Consider the following 7687-nt stretch of genomic DNA (forward strand, 5'->3'; position numbering starts at 1 on the left):
ATATCATTTCACAGGTATTTGAACAACTAAAATAAAACAAAAAACCCAGCACCACCAATACCAAATGCTCACAAGGATGTGTAGACACTGAAATTCATACGTTGTTGGTGGAAAGGCAAATTGGCACAGCCCCTCTGGAAAATGTTTAGCAGTCTCTTACAAAGTCAACCATATATTTACCATATGAGTCAGCAATCCCTCTCCTGGGTATTTACCCAAGAAAAATGAAAAGCGTGTGCAAATGTTCATCACTGTTTATTCATACTCACCTGAACCTGGAAACAATTCAAATGTCCAAAGGACATTTTAACCTAAAGGTTAATGCTGGTAGGTAGATAAACAGTGGTATATCCATACAATGGACTACTACTCAGCAATGAAAACAACAAATGAATGAATGCAAAAATATGGACTAATCCCAAATGCATTATGCTAAGTGAAAGGTGACAGACTCAGAAGCCTACCTACCATGTAATTCCATTTATATGACATTCTGGAAAAGGCAAAATTGGAGAAACAAAAGAGACCACCAGTAATTGGCAGAGGTTGAGGGTGGAGGGAAAGATTGAACAAAGGAGCAGCAGGGGAGAATTTGAGGAGTGATGAGACTTTTCTGTATCTTCACTGTGTTGATGCTGTTTGTCAAAACAGAATGAGCTGACATCAACAGAGAGGGAACTTTATCGTGGATAAATAAAAAGAGTAAGAAATATTAGTCTCTAAAAATATACACAAAATCTTAAAAAATTATCAGCAGTAGGACATTGCATAATTTCAATTTTTCTTTTTCATAGGCACCTTTAATGTTTCTGCAATAAAAAATAACTTCCAACACAAAAATAAGAGAAAGTTAGTACATGCTCATTGTGGAATATTTGCAAAAGACATAAAGTAGAATGTGTGAAAAATATACCGTGGTCCAATCCACCTTTTTGGCAATCACAGTTTTATCTATTTCATGCCAGTCTTTTCTTTCTATATAATGTCTACACATTGTTCCAAATCACTTAAATCTGTTTTTGTGTTTCTTTAAACCTGTACTTGTTATCTTAATGTGGAAAAGCATACACACTTACACTAAAAAATATATTCCTGTTGTTAATAAAAACAATGGCCATCTGTTTCACTTTTGCCAGCACACCCAAGGCCTGGAGACCTTGCAGATATGAGTGAAGAAGTCTTCTCCCCTTTGAGAAGCTTGTGAGCTGCCACTTGGTTGGTGCCATTAATGTAGAGCTGGCTACTCTCTGAGTAGGCACCTGCCAGGGCATTCATGTAAATGCATGCACAGAGCAGGTATCATATCTGCAAAAGCTTGATTTCCAGCACAGGAGGTACCGTAGTTAGACACATCTCTAGGAACTAGCACGTTTTTATTTGTCCTCAAAGCTAGATTCCTTCCTAGATCCCTCTCATATTTAGAGTTCCTTCATGGTTCCCCCTTTCTACCCAGAGCCCAAATAGCACATTCTTTTAGGTCTCCCTGCTCCACAGCAATTGTGTGTGTGCTAGACTTTTCCCAAGGTGTATCAAGTTTCCTTTGGGCATCTCCTTGATTGTTCTAGCTGCTGTTCTCTCTGGCCTCTGGCTGATCCATTTCTCACAATCCTCTCAGTATCTCTGGGTCATTACTCTCCATCTCTGTCTCTGTCTTTGTATGTCTTTTGGTCTCTCTCCCTGTCTCCACCTTCTCTTATCTCTTGTTTTCTCTCTCCCATTTGGGCACTTGATATTCTGCAGAGAGTCCGGGAGTCAGTCCTCACTCAAAACCCCACATATGGGGCGCCTGGGTGGCTCAGTCAGTTAAGCATCCAACTTCAGCTCAGGTCATGATCTCACGGTTCATGAGTTTGAGCTCCACATCGGGCTCTGTGCTGACAATTCAGAACTTGGGGCCTGTTTCAGATTCTGTGTCTCCGTCTCTCTCTCTGCCTCTCCCCCACTCATGCTCTGTATCTCTCTCTCAAAAATAAACATTAAAAATTTTATTTTAAACATCCACATAGCCAAGATATTTGTAGTGACTGTACAGCTGGCACCAAATATCTGTGCAAACATTGTTTATGAATAAAAATTGACAAGTGTGAAGATTATAAAAGAATGATATTTGGATTAACTTTGTAGTATCTATTTTACACTTAGGAAGAGATAGTGTGCGTAGTGGTTAGGAGTGAGCACTGTGGGGCCAGAGTACTTGGATTTGAATCTCTGTGGTGCCGCTTTCTGGCTGTGGGACCTTTACAGTTCTGTGCCTTGATGTTCATATCTATCAAATGGGACCCTAATGGTATCTATCTCGTGGTGTTGCTGTGAGCATTGAGTTGGTTTTAGTAAAACCATCTGAGGGATGTCCAGCACATTGCAGGTGCCACAAGTGCTAACTCTTCTCGTTGTGGGATCACTTCACTTCTGTGGGCCATGAAGATGAGGGCAGAAGTAAGCATGAGCTACAAGTGTCAAACATGAGTTGGGGGATGAAACTGTTCCCAGATGAGGATTCTCTGTGACATCAATGAGAACTAGCAGTAAAGGTGGCTGAATACGGAGAAGGCAGTCGGGTGTTCTCAAAGGATTAAAAACGTCAAGCAACTGCCCCAGACACAGTAGTTTCTTTGGTAGAGATTGGGAGCCCAGAAAGCTGCCTGTTGTGTCGTTTCGTGTGTGTGTGTGTGTGTGTGTGTGTGTGTGTGTGTGTGTAGATTGGGATTGGGAATGGGTTGGAAGGTCTTTTCTTCACCAATGCTTGGTGAGCTAAGCCAGTTATATTAATAAGTGCCATTGAAAACACAACTCGCACTAACGAAGGGGCTCTGTCTTAGTCCTTGGTGGATCCTCCCCTAGACCCTGGAGAAACTTAGTTGTCAGGAAAAAGTTAACAAACCTAATTTTGGTTTTTGAAATGTCCACTCCAGACCCTGAGGGATTTATTTACCTTTCATGTTCTGCTCTCTTCTACCTGGCTAGTGATTCATACACAAATGCATTATCACATCATCACTTGGCCAGAAAATAGAGGCAGCAAAGGGCCCGTGAAGGGGAGACCTGCCACAGGGAATGGACCCTTCTGCAGCGTGCACACGCCAAAGAGAGGACATTTGCTAATTTGATGATACATTCCCAGCATGCGTCCATTGAAGGCAGTGGACTGTGTTTACATGAGCACTCGTCTGTTTTCTTACAGCAATACTTTTTGAATCTTTTTTCATCTGCCCCAAGGATTCCTGTGTATGCCCTCTCACCAAACAAAAACAAAACAAGACAAAAACTAAAGCAGCTGGCAGCACACTGGAGGAAGGACATTGGATTAGCACAACGTCCCCGGGAGAGACTTCGCTACAGATGGAGTAGAGAAGTAAGGGCAGAGAGTGTGGTCCTGAAGCAACCAGGAGGGTGAGAAGGTCATCGTGGAAAAGGTTCCTAGCTCTAGGATCACAAGAGGGTTCAGGGTGTGGATTTATTTTTCTCAGGCAAATATTTGAAGAGTGAAATGAAAGAAGAAATTCCATTTGCCATAACCTCTAAGAGCATTAAATACTTAGGGAGACATTTCACTAAAAGCACAGAAGACCTCTACCCTGCAAACTACAAACCACTGCTGAAATAAAATGAACGGAGCCTCAGATAAATGGAGAATATATTTATATACTTGTGGGTTAAAAATCCAATATTGTATAGCTGTCAATCCTCCGCAGATTGGTCTCTAGAGTCAGTGTGAGCCTGATCACAATTCTAACTGGATTTTTGGGGGTAAAAATTGACATATACATTCCAAAATTTATATAGAAAAGCAGAGGTCCTGAGGTAGTAAAAAAGCCTGGAAGAGGAAGTATTTCATTTACTTTAAATACTGATGGTGAAAGTGCTGTTATTCCGTTTAATGATTTAAGCTCCTTTGGGGAAAAAATTAAAATACAAACTGATAAGCCCAGGGAATTTAATTTTATTTTTTTTGCTTTCTGTGTGTATTTTACTGGTAGTTAATACTGAAAAGTAACACAGTTATAACTGCATTTGGTTCTTGGTTGGCTGCCTTCCTTCCTTAATTCAAAAGTTGGAAAGGGTGGGGGTGGAGGTGAAAGCCAACAAAACAGATGATTTCCCGGCACGCTTCTGTTAGTTTCTAAGCATATAGGCAAAACTTGAGCTCTAGCACACACAACTCTCTAAATTTACTAACAAAAGCCCTGTGTAAATCTTCAAAGGTGGTTTATATTTATAACTGCTTCCTAACGTCTCCCGCTTTGGTCCTCTCTTCAGACATGCTAACCATAGGTTTTAGTAAACCGGGGCTGTTTAGAGAATGTTAGAGAAGATTGGATGAAGGCCAGGATGTGTTAAACTTCTAAATGTAAATATCCACTAACATCCCATGGCGAGGGGGAACACAGCCCATTTGTATTTACCATTGGTTTCCATAAATTCACATTAGCTGGGCTGCAAAGTAGATTGGATACAACACTTGAATGGAGCTCCTTTACTATGTACAGTCTGTGAGTGGATGTGAATGGCGATGACAGCAGCTAGAATAACAAAATTGAGGAGAGGAAAAAGGATAGCACAGCTCTCATCCCGGCTCAATTGTTGCTAATTGGAGGACCAGTCTCGATATCCAGGCAGCTTGTTCTGAGCTCAAATGGCAGACAGATGCTCTAAAGCCCTTGGGCTCAGGTATCTTATAATTGTGGATCCAGCCAAGGACAAATTTGATTTGTAGCCCACATTTTGACCTCTCTATAGTGCAAAGTGCTGGGAGTTGTTCCCACTTTGCCCTACTCTTTCAGATTGTTTCCATCATGGTCCCACACTCCCAATGGCTTGTCGGTGTCCAGAACTATGTCCATATTTTACTAACAGCCCTCAGGAGGTTGGATTCCAGAAAGAATGATGGGAGAAAAGTGAGACCAGGGGAGAAGAGAGGGCAGACACATTGTAAGAGTCACTGTGAAGCTGACCCATAGGCTATGGGAAGGCGCAGAATGAGAACATGGGCTTGAGAAGCACAGTTCTGGGAAGGCCATGTCTGCCTCTCCACTGCAGACTTTTGTGGGGCTAGAGTTAAGTTGGAAGGAATAGTGAGGCATGTTTGAAGGGAAGAGGGTCATGAGAACAACACACAATTTATACCCTGTGGCTAAGGAGGTGGTGATCGGTGACAATGGAAAAGATTTAATAACTGATTTTGTATTATGAGAGCCTCAAAACTTCTGCTACCAGACATCAAAATTACCTCTTAGAAAACTAGCCAGCCTCCCATCCAAGTACTAACCAGGCCCGCCCCTGCTTAGCTTCTGAGATCAGATGAGATGGGACGCATTCAGTGTGGTGTGGCCATCAGTGAAAATTAGCCAGCCTCTATAAATGCCATCACCAATATGTGGGGCCTTGGGTAGTTACCTTGAAAATGATAGCTCATATCGATGGGTAGGATTTATGGGATGGCGCCTTGAGAAGCTGTCTATCCCAGTTAGGACACAGTCTGGGCACACAGCCACCACACACACTGATGCACTTTGCACACAGACAGTAAACAACATCAGCGCACTGGTTACAACTTCTGCAGAGTTCTTTATAGGTTAGAGCTACATGGCCCCAGGCCTTTAACCTTTCTCCGTAAACATTAAACTTGGCTTTTAAAACGAGGTGTGTGTGTGTGTGTGTGTGTTTAAAGAGAATATTTGTGAACTTGTAAGAGAATATGCATCTTTCCTTACACATCATACTAATCTTATACCCTGGATCTGTGCTGTCTACCATAGTAGCCACTAGTTACTTGTGGCTATTGGGCACTCAAAATGTGGCTTGTCTATACTGAAATGCACACTCAATTATTAAGCACACACTCGATTATAAAGATTTAATGTAAAAAATGCAAACTACTTTATGAATAATACTTATATTGATTACATGTTGAACTAAGATTTTGGACACATTGGGTTAAATAAGAAAATTAATTCAACTGTATCTTTTTACTTTCATTAACATAGCTACTAGAGTTTTGAAATTATATAACATGGCTCACGCTATATTTCTATGGATGGTACTACTCTATATTTTTAAGATAAGAGACATGTAAGAAGTCTGAGTAACAGGCAAGATACTCACTGATTCAAGATATTTCTCTCATCGTTACAATTGAATATTTATTTAAAACCAGCTGTGTGACTGGCTCTTTGCTAAGTGTAAAGGAGCTTACAGTTTCAGTGGGGAGAGAGATATGCTAATAGGACACTTAGCATCTAGGCGTTTCTTAATCTGAGACTGAAAAAGAAGGGTCAGTATTACACCTCCAATATTTTCATATGAACCATTGTCTGCGATGAATCAGAGGACCAAGGGAAAGATTGCACAAAGAGACAACACCGAAGGGGCATAGAATTTGGAGCAAGAACAAATCTTGGTGATAAGAGGTTCCAAAGAGTTCATTTTACGAAGTAGGGGTAGGGTGGGGGGCAGTGGGTGAAATGGAGGGGGAAGTGGAGATGGAAGGGGGACAAAAAGTCCCTCATGTCTAGGGAGAGTAAATTACTTGTCCAAGGTTATGGAGAATCACTAGTCTTCGAGACCAATCAGAAAAAGGTGCTCCTTCTGGGCGATCAATCAGAAAAATGCCCCTCCTCTTCAGGTGAAAATAAGTCTTGGTCAGGGCAATATGTCTCTGGTTTCACCTCCACTTCTCCGTTGGCAGAACACCATGGTTAGGGGATGGCTTTGGGTAGGGGCTGTCACTTTTCTGTGATCCTGTCACCATAATTGGGATATTCCTCAGTTTTCAAAATTTTACTCCCCGCCCCTCCAGGTTCACTGTGGGAAAGCAAAATGCCTATCACAATCTTAGCTGATTTCAGCTTGTAACAAAATCCCCTTTATCTTTTTGTGTTGTTTTAAGAGTTTCAAAAGTATTCTTCAATCTCCTAAGTGTGAATCCATGCTCCTCATTAAAAATATAAAATTAATATTATTATATTTTAAAAAGTTAAATGAGGAGAGAAACTTAAAAATCGTATAAAACAGGATTTTTGCTACTTTCGTATTATCAGGAAAGCCATCACATTATGTATTAATAAATGAAATATTCGATTGTAGGCAATGGCATCAGGAAGTTGATCTAACTTGAGGGAGTTGGTGTGTGTGTGTGTAATCAACATTAAAAAATTGTTTGTTAGGTGATACACTCATTTACTAAAAAAATATTTAAAAATACAGCCTTCTTGAGGGTAGGCGTTTTAGAGGACTGCCCCAAGCTTTATCATTTCCCCTCCAACTTTATTGAGCTATAATTGATGCATAGACTTGTTCTAGCTTAAGGTATACAGCCTGATGATTTGATACATTCATGAATTGCAAAATGATTACAGCCATATTAACAACTGCTTCCATTTAGCCACATAGTTACCATGTCTTTTTTGTGGTGAGAACATTTATTAAGCTGACGTGAACAGATACTACACTTGATCTTAGCCAAAAGGCCGAGAAGCGATGTGAGCACATTTAAAATCTACTGATTTAACAACATTCAAGTCCACAGTTTTGATTTGACTTAAAATTTTCTCATTTTTATGGTAAAGATTTTCTTCCCCTTTTAATTTAACATCATTTCTTCCAACATTAAGGAAATAGGAGATATATGTATAGAAAATTTATTTTTATTTCTATGAATTTGAGATCAGTTCCTTTTCATAGTTAATAA

At 40.4% G+C, this 7687-nt stretch overlaps 1 pseudogene; it reads right to left on the reverse strand.

Moving 5' to 3' along the window:
- Positions 1–7320: 7320 nt before the first annotated feature.
- On the reverse strand, positions 7321–7478 carry LOC115303038 (annotated as a pseudogene).
- Positions 7479–7687: the final 209 nt, after the last annotated feature.

The sequence above is a fragment of the Suricata suricatta genome, chromosome 9 (assembly GCF_006229205.1).
Source record: "Suricata suricatta isolate VVHF042 chromosome 9, meerkat_22Aug2017_6uvM2_HiC, whole genome shotgun sequence".
Lineage (NCBI taxonomy): Eukaryota > Metazoa > Chordata > Mammalia > Carnivora > Herpestidae > Suricata > Suricata suricatta.